This window comes from Oncorhynchus gorbuscha, linkage group LG08 (assembly GCF_021184085.1).
Source record: "Oncorhynchus gorbuscha isolate QuinsamMale2020 ecotype Even-year linkage group LG08, OgorEven_v1.0, whole genome shotgun sequence".
Lineage (NCBI taxonomy): Eukaryota > Metazoa > Chordata > Actinopteri > Salmoniformes > Salmonidae > Oncorhynchus > Oncorhynchus gorbuscha.
The window spans coordinates 35,502,775-35,520,200 of record NC_060180.1 but is presented as its reverse complement, the minus strand read 5'-3'; the positions used below and the strand labels follow the sequence as shown (position 1 = coordinate 35,520,200).

The window sequence follows — 17,426 nt, the reverse complement described above, 5'->3', positions numbered from 1 at the left end:
TTTAGTGGTGCCCGACTCTCTAGTTAATTACATTTACATGATTAGCTCAATCAGGTAATATTAATTATTTTATAGAATAGCATGTCATCACTTAATCCCTCATAGCCAAAGACACGACACTGGTTGGCAAATGAACAAGACATAATAGGTGGTAAAGTTGGTGGCGGCCCAGGGGAGACATTGAAATTGGTACTTATCATGGGCCATCCACTTTGAGCTATCTGAAGAAAATTAAGAAAAGATTGAGTGCCGGGAAGGAGATGATTGGTCAACTGGGCCCATAATTTATCAAAAAAAATATATATATATATATTTTGGGGTATCAGGTTGATTGTGGCATTCTACACACTGCTACATTCATAGTAATTTAGACTAAGAATGCATTAAGATACTGATCTGTAATTATAACCTTGATGAGAACGTTAATACTAGAATTATGGATAATTATGCTGTATGGTAATATAAATTTACAGTCTGTCAGTGACATGTGCTAAATTAAGGGTTTTAACTTTGAGTGATAGGACCAATGTGAATCGCTGAAGAATGTAATTCTAAATTGGGGAGTTCTTCTGTCCAGTGTCTGGCAAAAGAACAATCTTAATCTTTTCTTTTTATTGGCCAGTCTGAGATGGCTTTTTATTTGCAACTCTGCCTAGAAGGCCACATCCCGGAGTTGCCTCTTCACTGTTGACATTGAGACAGGTGTTTTGCAGGTGCTATTTAATAAAGCTGCCAGTTGAGGACTTGTGAGGTGTCTGTTTCTCAAACTAGACACTAATGTACTTGGCCTCTTGCTCAGTTATGCCCCGGGGCCTCCCACTCCTTCTATTCTGGCTAGAGCCAGTTTGGCTGTTCTGTGAAGGGAGTAGTACACATCATTGTACGAGATCTTCAGTTTCTTGGCAGTTTCTCGCATAGAATAGCCTTCTCTCAGAACAAAAATAGACTGAGTTTCAGAAGAAAGTTCTGTTTTTGGCCATTTTGTAGCCTGTAATCGAACCCACAAACGCTGATGCTCCAGACAAAGTAGAATCTCAATTCAACGGCTCAGACACGAGGTATGTGGCAGGGTCTACAGTCAATCACGGATTACAAAAAGAAAACCAGCCCCGTCACGGACCAAGATGTCTTGCTCCCAGGCAGACTAAATCACTTTTGCCTGCTTTGAGGACAATACAGTGCCACTGACACGGCCCGCAACCAAAACATGCGGCCTCTCCTTCACTGCAGCCGACATGAGGAAAACATTTAAACGTGTCAACCCTCGCAAGGCTGCAGGCCCAGACGGCATCCCCAGCCGCGCCCTCAGAGCAGGCGCAGACCAGCTGGCTGGTGTGTTTACGGACATATTCAATCAATCCCTATCCCAGTCTGTTGTTCCCACATGCTTCAAGAGGGCCACCATTGTTCCTGTTCCCAAGAAAGATAAGGTAACTGAGCTAAACAACTACCGCCCCGTAGCACTCACTTCCGTCATCATGAAGTGCTTTGAGAGACTAGTCAAGGACCATATCACCTCCACCCTACCTGACACCCTAGACCCACTCCAATTTGCTTACCGCCCAAATAGGTCCACAGACGATGCAATCTCAACCACACTGCACACTGCCCTAACCCATCTGGACAAGAGGAATACCTATGTGAGAATGCTGTTCATCGACTACAGCTTGGCATTTAACACCATTGTGCCCTCCAAGCTCGTCATCAAGGTCGAGACCCTGGGTCTTGACCCCGCCCTGTGCAACCGAGTACTGGACTTCCTGACAGGCCACCCCCAGGTGGTGAGGGTAGGCAACATCTCCATCCCGCTGATCCTCAACACTGGGGCCCCACAAGGGTGCGTTCTGAGCCCTCTCCTGTACTCCCTGTTCACCCACGACTGCGTGGCCACGCATGCCTCCAACTCAATCATCAAGTTTGCGGACGACACAACAGTGGTAGGCTTGATTACCAACAACGACGAGACGGCCTACAGGGAGGAGGTGAGGGCCCTCTGAGTGTGTTGTCAGGAAAATAACCTCATACTCAACGTCAACAAAACTAAGGAGATGATTGTGGACTTCAGGAAACAGCAGAGGGAACACCCCCCTATCCATATCGATGGAACAGTAGTGGAGAGGGTAGCTAGTTCTAAGTTCCTCGGCATACACATCACAGACAAACTGAATTGGTCCACCCACACAGACAGCATTGTGAAAAGGCGCAGCAGCGCCTCTTCAACCTCAGGAGGCTGAAGAAATTCGGCTTGTAACCAAAAGCACTCACAAACTTCTACAGACGCACAATCGAGAGCATCCTGTCGGGCTGTATCACCGCCTGGTACGGCAACTGCCCCGCCCACAACCGTAAGGCTCTCCAGAGGGTAGTGAGGTCTGCACAACTCATCACCGGGGGCAAACTACCTGCCCTCCAAGACACCTACACCACCCGATGTCACAGGAAGGCCATAAAGATCAAGGACAACAACCACCCGAGCCACTGCCTGTTCACCCTGCTATCATCCAGAAGGCGAGGTCAGTACAAGTGCATCAAAGCTGGGACCGAGAGACAGAAGCTGTTTTTCAATCTCGAGGCCATCAGACTGTTAAACAGCCACCACTAACAATGAGTGGCTGCTGCCAACACACTGACTCAACTCCAGCCACTTTAATAATGGGAATTGATGGGAAATGATGTAAAATATCACTAGCCACTTTAAACAATGCTACCTAATATAATGTTTACATACCCTACATTATTCATCTCATATGTATACAGTATATACGTATACATCATCTACTGCATCTTTATGTAATACATCACTAGCCACTTTGTTTACATACTCATCTCATATGTATATACTGTACTCTATACCATCTACTGTATCTTGCCTATGCTGCTCTGTACCATAACTCATTCATATCTTTATGTACATATTCTTTATCCCATTACACTTGTGTCTAAGGTAGTAGTTTTGGAATTGTTAGCTAGATTACTTGTTGGTTATTACTGCATTGTCGGAACTAGAAGCACAAGCATTTCGCTACACTCGCATTAACATCTGCTAACCATGTGTATGTGACTAACATTTGATTTGATTTACTCAACTAAAGGCGGCCAGCTTTATTGCTTCTTTAACCAGGACAACCGTTTTCAGCTGTGCTAACATAACTGCAAAAGGGTTTTCTAATGATCAATTAGCCTTTTACAATGATCAACTTGGAATAGCTAACACAATGTGCCATTGGAACACAAGAGTGATGGTTGCTGATAATGGGCCTCTGTACGCCTATGTAGATATTCCATTAAAAAATCTGCCATTTCCAGCTACAATAGTCATTTACAACATTAACAATGTCTACATTGTATTTCTGATCAATCTGATGTTATTTTAATTGACAAAATGGATTTTCTTTCAAAAACAAGAATTTCTAAGTGACTCCAAACTTTTGAACGGTAGTGTGTATCCATGACCAAATTACATTTAATGATAATACTCAGGAACTATAGCAGTTTTATGCAAATGGGACATAGGCCTTGCCTTATAAATAGTGGGATCATAATGCTTATACTGGGTCATGTTCATTAGGCACTAAACAGAAAACATTTTACTTAAACCGTTAGTCTACCTGGATTTGTCCAAGATATGACAATTTTAGTTTCTACAGATGATGCTTTAGGAATGGAAATAATAATTTCCACCATGTTGACCTATTGTATAGTAGTCTCAGTATGAACATGATTTTGTTTCGTACTGATAAATATATTTATATATTTGAAGGGTAATTTATGGTAAGGTTGAAAACTAAATGAACCAACGGATGGTCATGTACAATGATAAAATAGTGCAAGGAAGTTTTTTATGCTTAAATTAAGTTTAATTCCTCATGTGGTTGTCTACATGTGTAAAACCAGCCACATTCTATGATTAGTGGTGCATGTGAGATGTCCCCGGTCTGACAACATGCATTTCATAGACTAAATTGGTGTCTGTAAGGTACCAGGGACAAGATCTGAGTAACTGATAAGAAGAACCTCGTCTTGGGGGCCAAACCCTTGTTTCCATGCATGAGAAGTCTTTACAGAAGATACTGTCTGCTGTGAATGATTAATTTCTTTCATACAAATCCTAACCTTTTGACCCATTCCACACATCTGCTGTTTGTCATGTAAACTAAGAGGGTGTATCTTTACTATAAAATATCTTTCTATTCTTTATGTCAGAGCTCTCAGCCCAACACCCAAGAGTGTTGGGTCGACCAGCCTCATTATTGCAGAGCATTCACTCTATTCACGTGTGTGTGTGTGGTGTGACCTGCTCCTTATTAATACGTTTTGAATATAGTAATATCCTGATTGACCTTGACTCTCCTTATTATTGATTATAATTTTGACTCATTTTTAAAAAACAGCTCTATTGATGTCATTTACAGACATGCAGGTAACATTTTCTTTTGTTAATCTCTGCAGGTTTCTCATCTGATTCCTTGGAGCCTGGTGGAGCTGGATGCCACCATAGAGCCCCACAGTATAAAACCATGTAATTCTCTCTCAGACAAGGTGAGTTTTATCAATATATTCGCCTCAATTTACTCTGAATTTGACCTCCGAAAGACTGCAAAGTCCTGCAGGAAGCTCCTGCACATCCCCTCTAGGCCGACACCGTCAGATACCGTTCAACAGCGCAATCAGAGACTTGTGCCCAATCCAAGATGAATCTATGTGTTGTATTGAAAAATAATAGAATAGTGTTGAACTTCTTCCGTCACCAGCAGAGCAGTAGATCAAAAAATTATTTTGTATTATTTAGCCTAGATAATTGTTTGTACAGTATCTCGACTTTGGTGTCTATTTCAGACCTTATGTCATTTTTCAAGGATGAGCATAAGAGCATTTTAAAGGGGAGAAGACCACTAAGTCTGGCCATGTGGAGAAGTACAGCTATAGTGAGGGGCAACTTACCGGTCAGGGCGAGCATGAGTTATACAGTTCATCCTGTGTCGCTATTAAGTTACGTTTGAGCGTCTTAGCAATACAATGTGTTCAATACAGTTTAGTGTGAAGCCCTTTTTACTCCATCCAACACAGGATCAATGTTCTCCAGTGTAACCTACTTCATATAGCCACCCAGAAGAAAGGCACACTTCAGGTTGAATTGGTCTTCATCCTGCAGTAAAAGCTATCAAACGGTGATGACAGGCATTGACAGGACGTTCACTGCTCTCAGAATATCTCTCTGACTTAATGCACAACGTGATTGTATAGTATAAATGCATTGTGTTTTAGATAAAAACAAAAATACAGTAAGACATACCTGCAGTAAAAGATGTCAAACAGTGATGACGGTCACAGCCACACGTTCACTGATTAGGTAGGACATGAGAGATCATTACTGGTGCGCATATCTTAAAAGATATGTGCCCTCCATGTGAAGTGAAATCAATCCATAAAGAGCACAAGTTCAACCCTTTTTATATAAACCTTTTAAGGTAACTTTCATTAATGTGATGGCTGTTTTATAGAATCATTACCTACTGTGTTCAATTGTTACCAGATTCAATTAATCATGTAACTCATTTGTAATTTGGGGCACCACGGAAGAAGTTTATTGAGTTACCAGCTCTCGAAATGAACTCTAGAAGATATATATGTTATATATTGAAAAGTCACTTAATCATTAATTCTGACTAGTCGTAACCTTCCTGGATCTGCAAGAACCCCAGCCCTTTCTGATTATTCAGTACTACACAAATTTATTTAATTATTTATTTACTAACTAAATAATAAGAGTACACATACACACTTAAAATGGAGAGGGGTTGGGGAAAGAGCTAGAGAAAGACATTTATCGTGGATACATTGTATAACTATTCTCATATTAATCAAATACCTTGCACATGAACCACTGCCCATCTGGGTAAGAAATGTTATGTATTTATGTGTAGATGTCTTTGTCCATCTCTGTTGCAACCAATCAACCCTTCTTTGGGAAGGGCTTGATGTGTGTAAGGCTCTGGTTGTCCACCAGAGGTCACTATGTCCGTAGTTGTCTTGGTCTTGTAGTGGAGTGTTTTCAGAGCAGCTACTTAAATGCACTCATGATTGTCTGAGGAACTTCTTGCCTCTTTTCTTGAGTAGATAGTCAAAGTTCTAGATCACGTTACACACACACACAGCTGCAGACTGTCAACTGTTCTGGTCTAGTGAATTTCTCCACCTCGTTTTGAGTTTCAGTTTCCAACCATTTCAACGTGTAGCCACAGCTGCACGCTTTGTGGTCTGGGAGTTTCAACCATTTGTAACGTTTAGCTCATCCTTCACGTCTACTGGTCTGCATGTTAATTCTTAGCAGTCCTTTTAAGCACTCTGGTTGAAAAGGCCAGTACTATCACACTGACATGTTCTTCTGACCTCATTCGGGGAGTGGCTTAGTTATTGTGCAACAGACATGAAAACTATGATCTCGTTAGAAAACAAAAATCACATTCTTATCTTTACAAAAATAGGTATCATTCTTCATATTGTATGGAAACATAACACCCAAAGGGGGTTTCCTTCCTAAGTTACAGTATTTGGTTCATACAGTTTTTACAAACGTCCCAAAATGACAAGTAGGATGATGTGATTATTCACACTTAGATCACCACTGATCATTTTTAACATTCCTGTCTTAGAAATATTGCTCCAAAGTTCACTCTTGATGTTAGTTTTTGGGTGGCAAAATATCTCTGCAACAAAGACATTCCAATCTTGATACTAGAGAGCAGGAGAGGGTTCTCTGATGCATAAGATTTACGATTGGCGTGAGGTGTCATAAAACTGAGGCCTTGGATATGAGGCCTTGGCTCCTCGACCACGAGTCATGACAGTAGTAGGAAAATAACATTCACTTAATATTTCATTAAAGAAGCAATAGTTGGCGTGATATTACAGTGCACTGACTGACGCTTCTAATTAGCTCGTCATTATCATGGCTAGCTAAGACGGCAAACACTTGGTTAACTTGCTGAAATAGGCTTTACATTTACATTTACGTCATTTAGCAGACGCTCTTATCCAGAGCGACTTACAATTGGTGCATTCACCTTATGACATCCAGTGGAACAGTCACTTTACAATAGTGCATCTAAATCTTAAAGGGGGGGGGGGTGAGGGATTACTTATCCTATCCTAGGTATTCCTTAAAGAGGTGGGGTTTCAGGTGTCTCCGGAAGGTGGTGATTGACTCCGCTGTCCTGGCGTCGTGAGGGAGTTTGTTCCACCATTGGGGGGCCAGAGCAGCGAACAGTTTTGACTGGGCTGAGCGGGAGCTGTACTTCCTCAGTGGTAGGGAGGCGAGCAGGCCAGAGGTGGATGAACGCAGTGCACTTGTTTGGGTGTAGGGCCTGATCAGAGCCTGGAGGTACTGAGGTGCCGTTCCCCTCACAGCTCCGTAGGCAAGAACCATGGTCTTGTAGCGGATGCGAGCTTCAACTGGAAGCCAGTGGAGAGAACGGAGGAGCGGGGTGACGTGAGAGAACTTGGGAAGGTTGAACACCAGACGGGCTGCGGCGTTCTGGATGAGTTGTAGGGGTTTAATGGCACAGGCAGGGAGCCCAGCCAACAGCGAGTTGCAGTAATCCAGACGGGAGATGACAAGTGCCTGGATTAGGACCTGCGCCGCTTCCTGTGTGAGGCAGGGTCGTACTCTGCGGATGTTGTAGAGCATGAACCTACAGGAACGGGCCACCGCCTTGATGTTGGTTGAGAACGACAGGGTGTTGTCCAGGATCACGCCAAGGTTCTTAGCGCTCTGGGAGGAGGACACAATGGAGTTGTCAACCGTGATGGCGAGATCATGGAACGGGCAGTCCTTCCCGGGAGGAAGAGCAGCTCCGTCTTGCCGAGGTTCAGCTTGAGGTGGTGATCCGTCATCCACACTGATATGTCTGCCAGACATGCAGAGATGCGATTCGCCACCTGGTCATCAGAAGGGGGAAAGGAGAAGATTAGTTGTGTGTCGTCTGCATAGCAATGATAGGAGAGACCATGTGAGGTTATGACAGAGCCAAGTGACTTGGTGTATAGCGAGAATAGGAGAGGGCCTAGAACAGAGCCCTGGGGGACACCAGTGGTGAGAGCGCGTGGTGAGGAGACAGATTCTCGCCACGCCACCTGGTAGGAGCGACCTGTCAGGTAGGACGCAATCCAAGCGTGGACCGCGCCGGAGATGCCCAACTCTGAGAGGGTGGAGAGGAGGATCTGATGGTTCACAGTATCGAAGGCAGCCGATAGATCTAGAAGGATGAGAGCAGAGGAGAGAGTTAGCTTTAGCAGTGCGGAGCGCCTCCGTGATACAGAGGAGAGCAGTCTCAGTTGAATGACTAGTCTTGAAACCTGACTGATTTGGATCAAGAAGGTCATTCAGAGAGATAGCGGGAGAGCTGGCCAAGGATGGCACGTTCAAGAGTTTTGGAGAGAAAAGAAAGAAGGGATACTGGTCTGTAATTGTTGACATCGGAGGGATCGAGTGTAGGTTTTTTCAGAAGGGGTGCAACTCTCGCTCTCTTGAAGACGGAAGGGACGTAGCCAGCGGTCAGGGATGAGTTGATGAGCGGGGTGAGGTAAGGGAGAAGGTCTCCGGAAATGGTCTGGAGAAGAGAGGAGGGGATAGGGTCAAGCGGGCAGGTTGTTGGGCGGCCGGCCGTCACAAGACGCGAGATTTCATCTGGAGAGAGAGGGGAGAAAGAGGTCAGAGCACAGGGTAGTGCAGTGTGAGCAGAACCAGCGGTGTCGTTTGACTTAGCAAACGAAGATCGGATGTCGTCAACCTTCTTTTCAAAATGGTTGACGAAGTCATCTGCAGAGAGGGAGGAGGGGGGGAGGAGGATTCAGGAGGGAGGAGAAGGTGGCAAAGAGCTTCCTAGGGTTAGAGGCAGATGCTTGGAATTTAGCGTGGTAGAAAGTGGCTTTAGCAGCAGAGACAGAGGAGGAAAATGTAGAGAGGAGGGAGTGAAAGGATGCCAGGTCCGCAGGGAGGCGAGTTTTCCTCCATTTCCGCTCGGCTGCCCGGAGCCCTGTTCTGTGAGCTCGCAATGAGTCATCGAGCCATGGAGCGGGAGGGGAGGACCAAGCCGGCCTGGAGGATAGGGGACATAGAGAGTCAAAGGATGCAGAGAGAGAGGGAGGAGAGGAGGGTTGAGGAGGCAGAATCGGTAGATAGGTTTGAGCGGAGGGAAGAGATAGGATGGAAGAGGAGAGAGTAGCGGGGGAGAGAGAGCGAAGGTTGGGACGGCGCGATACCATCCGAGTAGGGGCAGTGTGGGAGGTGTTGGATGAGAGCGAGAGGGAAAAGGATACAAGGTAGTGGTCGGAGACTTGGAGGGGAGTTGCAATGAGGTTAGTGGAAGAACAGCATCTAGTGAAGATGAGGTCGAGCGTATTGCCTGCCTTGTGAGTAGGGGGGGAAGGTGAGAGGGTGAGGTCAAAAGAGGAGAGGAGTGGAAAGGAGGCAGAGCGGAATGAGTCAAAGGTAGACGTGGGGAGGTTAAAGTCGCCCAGAACTGTGAGAGGTGAGCCGTCCTCAGGAAAGGAGCTTATCAAGGCATCAAGCTCATTGATGAACTCTCCGAGGGAACCTGGAGGGCGATAAATGATAAGGATGTTAAGCTTGAAAGGGCTGGTAACTGTGACAGCATGGAATTCAAAGGAGGCGATAGACAGATGGGTAAGGGGAGAAAGAGAATGACCACTTGGGAGAGATGAGGATCCCGGTGCCACCACCCCGCTGACCAGAAGCTCTCGGGGTGTGCGAGAACACGTGGGCGGACGAAGAGAGAGCAGTAGGAGTAGCAGTGTTGTCTGTGGTGATCCATGTTTCCGTCAGTGCCAAGAAGTCGAGGGACTGGAGGGAGGCATAGGCTGAGATGAACTCTGCCTTGTTGACCGCAGATCGGCAGTTCCAGAGGCTACCGGAGACCTGGAACTCCACGTGGGTCGTGCGCGCTGGGACCACCAGATTAGGGTGGCCGCGGCCACGCGGTGTGGAGCGTTTGTATGGTCTGTGCAGAGAGGAGAGAACAGGGATAAACAGACACATAGTTGACAGGCTACAGAAGAGGCTACGCTAATGCAAAGGAGATTGGAATGACAAGTGGACTACACGTCTCGAATGTTCAGAAAGTTAAGCTACGTAGCAAGAATCTTATTGACTAAAATGATTAAAATGATACAGTACTGCTGAAGTAGGCTAGCTGGCAGTGGGTGCGTTGTTGACACTACACTAATCAAGTCGTTCCGTTGAGTGTAATAGTTTCTGCAGTGCTGCTATTCGGGGGCTAGCTGGCTAGCTAGTAGTGTTTACGTTACGTTGCGTTAAAAGAACGACAATAGCTGGCTAGCTAACCTAGAAAATCGCTCTGACTGCACAGTTATCTTGATACAAAGACGGCTATGTAGCTAGCTATGTAGCTAGCTACGATCAAACAAATCAAACCGTTGTACTGTAATGAAATGAAATGAAAATGTGATACTACCTGTGAATGCGACCGGGTTGTTGAGTCTATTCAGAAGACGTTGGCTAGCTAGCAGAGTCTCCTACGTTAAGGACGACAAATAGCTGGCTAGCTAACCTCGGTAAATTAAGATAATCACTCTAAGACTACACACTCTAAACCTAAACAACACAATTATCTTGGATACGAAGATACGAAGACAGCAAAGACAGCTATGTAGCTAGCTAACACTACACTAATCAAGTCGTTCAGTTGAGTGTAATAGTTTCTCCAGTGCAGCTAATCGGTGGACGTTAGCTAGCTGGCTAGTGAAGACTACGTTAGGATGGTGAAATACGATAATTACGCAATTATCTTTGATACAAAGGCGGTTATGTAGCTAGCTGAGAAGAAATTGCTAAGATTAGACAAATCAAACCGTTGTGCTATAATGAAATATAATGAAATGTAATGAAAAAGTTATACTACCTGCGGGAGCGAAGTGCCGATGCGACCACTCGCTCCAACCCTTCTGTGAAATATATTAACGGCAACATAAATATTCACATTCACTATTGACTTTGGGATATCTGAACCAGTTTTCAAAAGACTATTGTGTTATACAGTTTTTATGTAGAGAGGAAGGAAACACTAACCTGCTCTCAGAATATTTCTCTCAGACTGAAGATCAGGTTGATCAGCTTTCCAAATAAACGAGAAACACTCAAAACCCACTAGTTGTTCTTTCAAGGAAAATAATTCAAGTTAAGTCTGAAGACTTCTTATATTGCCAATCTTACTACAATGGCAGTACATATTTGTATGAATTCGATAACACAAAATGAAAGAACTTGATTAATATCACACCTTTTTCTACTCTGCTCGCGAACTGCGGTGTTCTGTGACATTTCCATTGTGCCCAGCGCAAGTGAGGTTGCATGGAAACTCCACATTTTCACTTTGTAACACCAGCACACAACGCCAACACAGAAGACCAGGACATGGAAGTATGCTCACGGTAAGTTTTATTTTAACATCTGGTCGGACGCGTTTCCCCACAGCAGACTGCATGATTTCCCAGACTGTCAACACAATAGAGCCTCCCCTCAGGTAGGTTACCCTCCCCCTAACTCCCTCAGGTAAATATATTGGGCATGCAAAAGTGCCACTGCACACTGAATTATTCTGTTATGGCACTGCAACAAGAATTATTCTAACAAAAGGCACTACAAACAATATGGTGAAAGGCACTACAATCGTGCTCTGGTGCTTCACATCATATGGGACCCACCCTTGGCCCTGCTCTACTCCTGTAACACTACTGCTATGTGATGAGATGGGGAGGGGGAATGACAGACAACATATAGAAAGTGTTGATGTTATTCTTCAATAACACAGACCCCAAAGAAAAATATATTTACAGTGGGGCAAAAAAAGTATGTAGTCAGCCACCAATTGTGCAAGTTCTCCCACTTAAAAAGATGAGAGGCCTGTCATTTTCATCATAGGTACACTTCAACTATGACAGACAATGAGAAAAAAAATCCAGAAAATGACGTAGGATTTTTAATGAATTTATTTGCAAATTATGGTGGAAAATAAGTATATGGTCAATAACAAAAGTTTATCTCAATACTTTGTTATATACCCTTTGGCAATGACAGAGGTCAAACGTTTTCTGTAATTCTTCACAAGGTTTTCACACAGTATTGCTTGTATTTTGGCCCATTCATCCATGTAGATCGCCTAGAGCAGTGACGGTTTGGGGCTGTTGCTGGGCAACACTGACTTTCAACTCCAAAGATTTTCTATGGGGTTTAGATCTGGAGACTGGCTAGGCCACTCCAGGACCTTGAAATGCTTCTTACGAAGCCACTCCTTCGTTGCCTGGGCGGTGTGTTCGGGCTCATTGTCATGCTGAAAGACCCAGCCACGTTTCATCTTCAATGCCCTTGCTGATGGAGGTTTTCACTCAATCTCACGATACATGGCCCCATTCATTCTTTCCTTTACATGGATCAGTCGTCCTAGTCCCTTTTCAGAAAAACAGCCCCAAAGCATGTTTCCACCCCCATGCTTCACAGTAGGTATGGTGTTCTTTGGATGCAACTCGGCATTCTTTGTCCTCAACACGACGAGTTGAGTTTTTTTCCAAAAGTTATATTTTGGTTTCATCTGACCATATGACATTCTCCCAATGTTCTTCTGGATAATCCAAATGCTCTTCAGACAGGCCTGGACATGTGTCCCCCTGCTTAAGCCAGTACGTCTGGCACTGCAGGATTTGAGTCCCTGGAGGCGTAGTTTGTTACTGATGGTAGGCTTTGTTACCTTGGTCCCAGCTCTCTGCAGGTCATTCACTAGGTACCCCCGTGTGGTTCTGGGATTTTTGCTCACCGTTCTTGTGATCATTTTGACCCCACGGGGTGAGATCTTGCGTGGAGCCCCAGATCGAGGGAGATTATCAGTGGTCTTGTATGTCTTCCATTTCCTAATAATTGCTCCCACAGTTGATTTCTTCAAACAGAGCTGCTTACCTATTGCAGATTCAGTCTTCCCAGCCTGGTGCAGGTCTACAATTTTGTTTCTGGTGTCCTTTGACAGCTCTTTGGTCTTGGCCATAGTGGAGTTTGGAGTGTGACTGTTTGAGGTTGTGGACAGGTGTCTTTATACTGATAACAAGTTCAAACAGGTGCCATTTAATACAGGTAATGAGTGGGGGGACAGAGGAGCCTCTTAAATAAGTTACAGGTCTGTGAGAGCCAGTAATCTTGCTTGTTTGTAGGTGACCAAATACTTATTTTTCTACCATAATTTGCAAATAAATTCATTAAAAAACCTACAATGTGATTTTTCTGGATTTTTTCCCCTCATTTTGTCTGTCATAGTTGAAGTGTACCTATGATAAATTACAGGCCGCTCATCTTTTTGTGGGAGAACTTGCACAATAGGTGGCTGACTAAATACTTTTTTGCCCCACTGTATTCAAAGAGAATAAATCAGTTGTTGCAAAGTGGATGGTAGATTTGAATTCTTCCCTGTTCTCGTTGTTTCTCCACTGAACAAAGAGACAGGATGTGGTTTATTCCAAAAACCTAGCCTGTGGTTGACCAATTAGAATTCCTTGCAGTATAATTGGGCCAAATACCAAGTATCTCGTTTCATACTCAATGTATAGACAATTTGGACCAATGAGAACTTGCCACATGTAGCTATGAGTCCTGGACTGGATGGAACCCCTACCCAGATTCTGAACTGAAAAACAACTAGTTCCATTAATCTTTAGTTATCTGCGTTGTGTATTTATCTTTAAATATTCTTACACTTCCCCCTCGATCATTTAAAAAATAAATATGCTTCAAATGTATTATCGAAAACATGAAACTAGACGGTACAAAACTGCAGTAAGCATAACATTTACATTAAACACCTTACATTTCTATAAAACACAAAGGGCATATTTTACTTGCTGTCCAAATATATTTTAAATAACGTTATAGAGAGAGCATGGTTTGTTACAGCACAGGAGTCACCAAAGGCACATTGACCACAATCATAAGGCTCGGAGTGATGACCCTTACGATTCCTACCACATCCTGTATTAGGAGGAAACTCACACAAATAATTTCAAACATCTTTAACCTGTCTACGAGACAATATTCAATCATCCAATTGGCTAGGTAATCATTCAGAGTCCTTTTGAGAGTATGTTCTGACAGCCTGCGGGTAGTGAGTAATTCTTCTTCCGTTCCACTGTTTGTTAATGACGTCTCTAAAGAACACTTCACTGGTGATCTTGTATCGTTTCAGGTACAGGCCTTGTGTCAGGGGATATTGCTACATCTTTAGATGGTAGATTATCATAACCTGTAACGGAGGGGAGAAAAAAGCAAATGTCCTGGTTACAAGAAATGTGTATTTCAATTATCTCCCTAAGTAAGAATGTCCCGATTTTCAGGAAAACGTTGCAATGAGACAACCTTGCAATGAGCGACATGTATCAATCGTGATGTGACTTTCAATGCTGACCTCGTAAAAGGCAACACTTGATAAGGACCTTCCCATTTTGTCCCTAATGTCTGTTACGTTTTTTTTTACCAGCACCCACTGTCCTGGCACTGTCATGTCCCCCATCGGGAGTTATTGCCCACGCCTCTTGTCTGTCTGCTTCCCCTACCGGATTAGAAAGTTGTATGCAATAGTTAAGCATTGTGCCACTTATAATGTGTACGTCTGCCTTTCTCAAATTGAATGTGCCTGGTAGTGACATGGGTCGACCTGTGACTACCTCAAATGGACTCAACCCTGTGGGTTTGTGTTAAAGGAATTAAATTGCTCTGTTTTAATACCCAATTTAAAATGAAACACTGTCAATTCACAAGGTTTTGTAAGACACTTATTCTATAATAGACAGAGCCCAGTCTTAAAGTCAAACAGCAGAGTTATTCGCGAGAGTACTGAATACGATACAGTTTACCACAGGTTATATAAACTGAAAATAACCTCCTTAGTTCCAACCCCAACCCGTGCCATCTCCGTTCCAGTACAAAGGCTGTATCTCAAGCCTTCCCACATCCGTCTCCCTACCAATTTAATATAATTTACGAGTCAAGGTTTTCTCGTGTAGATAAGCATTCTAGCCAGTCTGATTTCATTTGTACCAAGGAACAGACAGTCATTGTTCTAACTCTTGACCACATTCACACACATTATATTCAGTACTGGGATCAAGAAAGAAAATTCATACATATACAGTAACGTAATAGTATTCTGATTAGTACATGTACAGTAACACAATAGTATTCTGATTAGTCAGTCCTGATTGAAATGTATACATAATTAGTCATCATTGATCAAAATTCCCTTAACAGTTTATGAGTGGCCCGTATACTACATAAGACCGTAGGCAATGAATCTCCGCTCAATAATACCTTGTGATATTACTATGATGGGCAGTGATTAGCGGAACCCCTCGAACATTCCGCTGAAAAGGCAGCGCGTGAAATTCAAAAATATATTTTTTTAAATATGTAACTTTCATACATTCACAAGTGCAATACACCAAATTAAGAAACTTCTTGTTAATCTACCCATCGTGTCCGATTTCAAAAAGGCTTTACAGCGAAAGCACAATATATGATTATGTTAGGTCAGAGCCTAGTCACAAACACATCCATTTTCCAGCCAAAGAGAAAATTCATCCCTAACCTTTGATATTCATCAGATGACACTCATAGGACTTCATGTTACACAATACATGTATGTTTTGTTCGATAAAGTGCATATTTATATCCAAAAATCTCAGTTTACATTGGCGCGTTACGTTCAGTAATGTTTTGCTTCCAAAACATCCAGTGATTTTGCAGAGCCACATCAATTTACAGAAAGTCATCAAACTTTAATATAAGATACAAGTGTTATGCACATAATTAGAGATCCTTCTCCTTAATGCAACAGCTGTCAGATTTTAAAAACTTTACGGTAAAAGCAAACCATGCAATCTGAGTACGGTGCTCAGACAACAAATCAAGCCATACAGACTTCAACAGAAGTCAGAAATAGTGTTAAATATTCACTTACCTTTTGTTGAGCTTCATCAGAATGCACTCCCAGGAATCCCAGTTCTACGATAAATGTATGATTTGTTCGATAAAGTCCATCATTCATGTCCAAAATCTCCCTTTGTTAGCGCGTTCAGTTCAAAATCACAACGCGCGGGCAGGTCCAGGCAAAAGTTCAGAAAAGTCATTACAGTTCATAGAAACATGTCAAATGATGTATAGAATCAATCTTTAGGATGTTTTTATCGTAAATCTTCAATAATGTTCCAACTGGAGAATTTCTTTGTCTTCAGAAATGCAATGTGCGTGACCAGCTCATGGCACTCTGGCAGACCTCTGACTCATTCAACTCCCTTTCCCCCCTCCTTCACAGTAGAAGCATCAAACAACGTTCTAAAGACTGACATCTAGTGAAAGCCCTAGGAAGTGCAATTTGACCCCATAGACACTGTATATTCAATAGGCAATGAGTTGAAAAACTACAAACTCCAGATTTCCCACTTCCTGGTAGGGTTTTCTCAGGTTTCCGCCAGCCATGAGTTCTGTTATACTCTCAGGCATCATTAAAACTGTTTTAGAAACGTCAGAGTTTTCTATCCAGATCTACTAATAATATACATATATTAGCAACTGGGCCTGAGTAGCAGGCAGTTTACTCTGGGCATGCTTTCCATCCAAATATGAAAATGCTGCCCCCTATCCCAGGATTTAACAGGATAACTGTTAAATATAGAAACTTATTATCCAAATTTCATTCAGATTACTATGCAAATTTCAATCTCTTATTATCCAAATGTCTAATTCTCTCATCACTTTCTCACAGTTCTGTTCCCAAAACACACTAATCAATTAGTTGTTTTCTACAATATTTGTTATAACCTGCAGGAATATTTCCAACTCACAGTTAGTTAAACCATAACTCATACATTTACATCTTACTATACTAACCCAGGGCATTACCTATATTTTATTTACTTACCATTTTCACTGATTTCACTAGTCGTAGGCGTCCCTTTTTCTGAAACCCACACCCTAGACTTTTAACCAGTCCTATTCTCACTAGTCATAGGCGTCTCTTTTTGTCAGAAGGAGAGTGTAGCTGGTGCATGAAGTCAGGCGCAGGAGAGCAGAATGAGTGAGCAACGTACTTTACTAAACAAGGTAACAATTCCACTTGACCAAAAGAAGACTGTAAAGAACGCACGGGTGAACACAGCACCCGTCAAAACAGCCATCAAAATAAACCTAACTGAACATGTAATAATCCCGCACAACACCATGGGGGAAACGGAGGGTTTAAATACAGGAAGAAATAATTGTGAAATGGAAAACAGGTGTGTGAAAACAATGACAAAACCAAAGGAAAAAGAAAAGTGGATTGGCAAGTGGCTGGCCGAGCGCCGCCCGAACAAGG

General features: G+C 43.1%; 1 protein-coding gene across 1 annotated transcript in view; it reads left to right on the top strand.

Annotated features, from left to right (window-relative positions):
* LOC124041544 (serine/threonine-protein kinase tousled-like 1-B) overlaps positions 1-17,426 on the top strand; it is a 59,429-nt gene that overhangs the window by 6,224 nt on the left and 35,779 nt on the right. Inside the window, exon 2 of the mRNA XM_046359256.1 lies at positions 4,450-4,539. The gene's annotated coding sequence lies outside the window, so the exon portion shown is untranslated. The remainder of the gene's footprint in view (positions 1-4,449; positions 4,540-17,426) is intronic.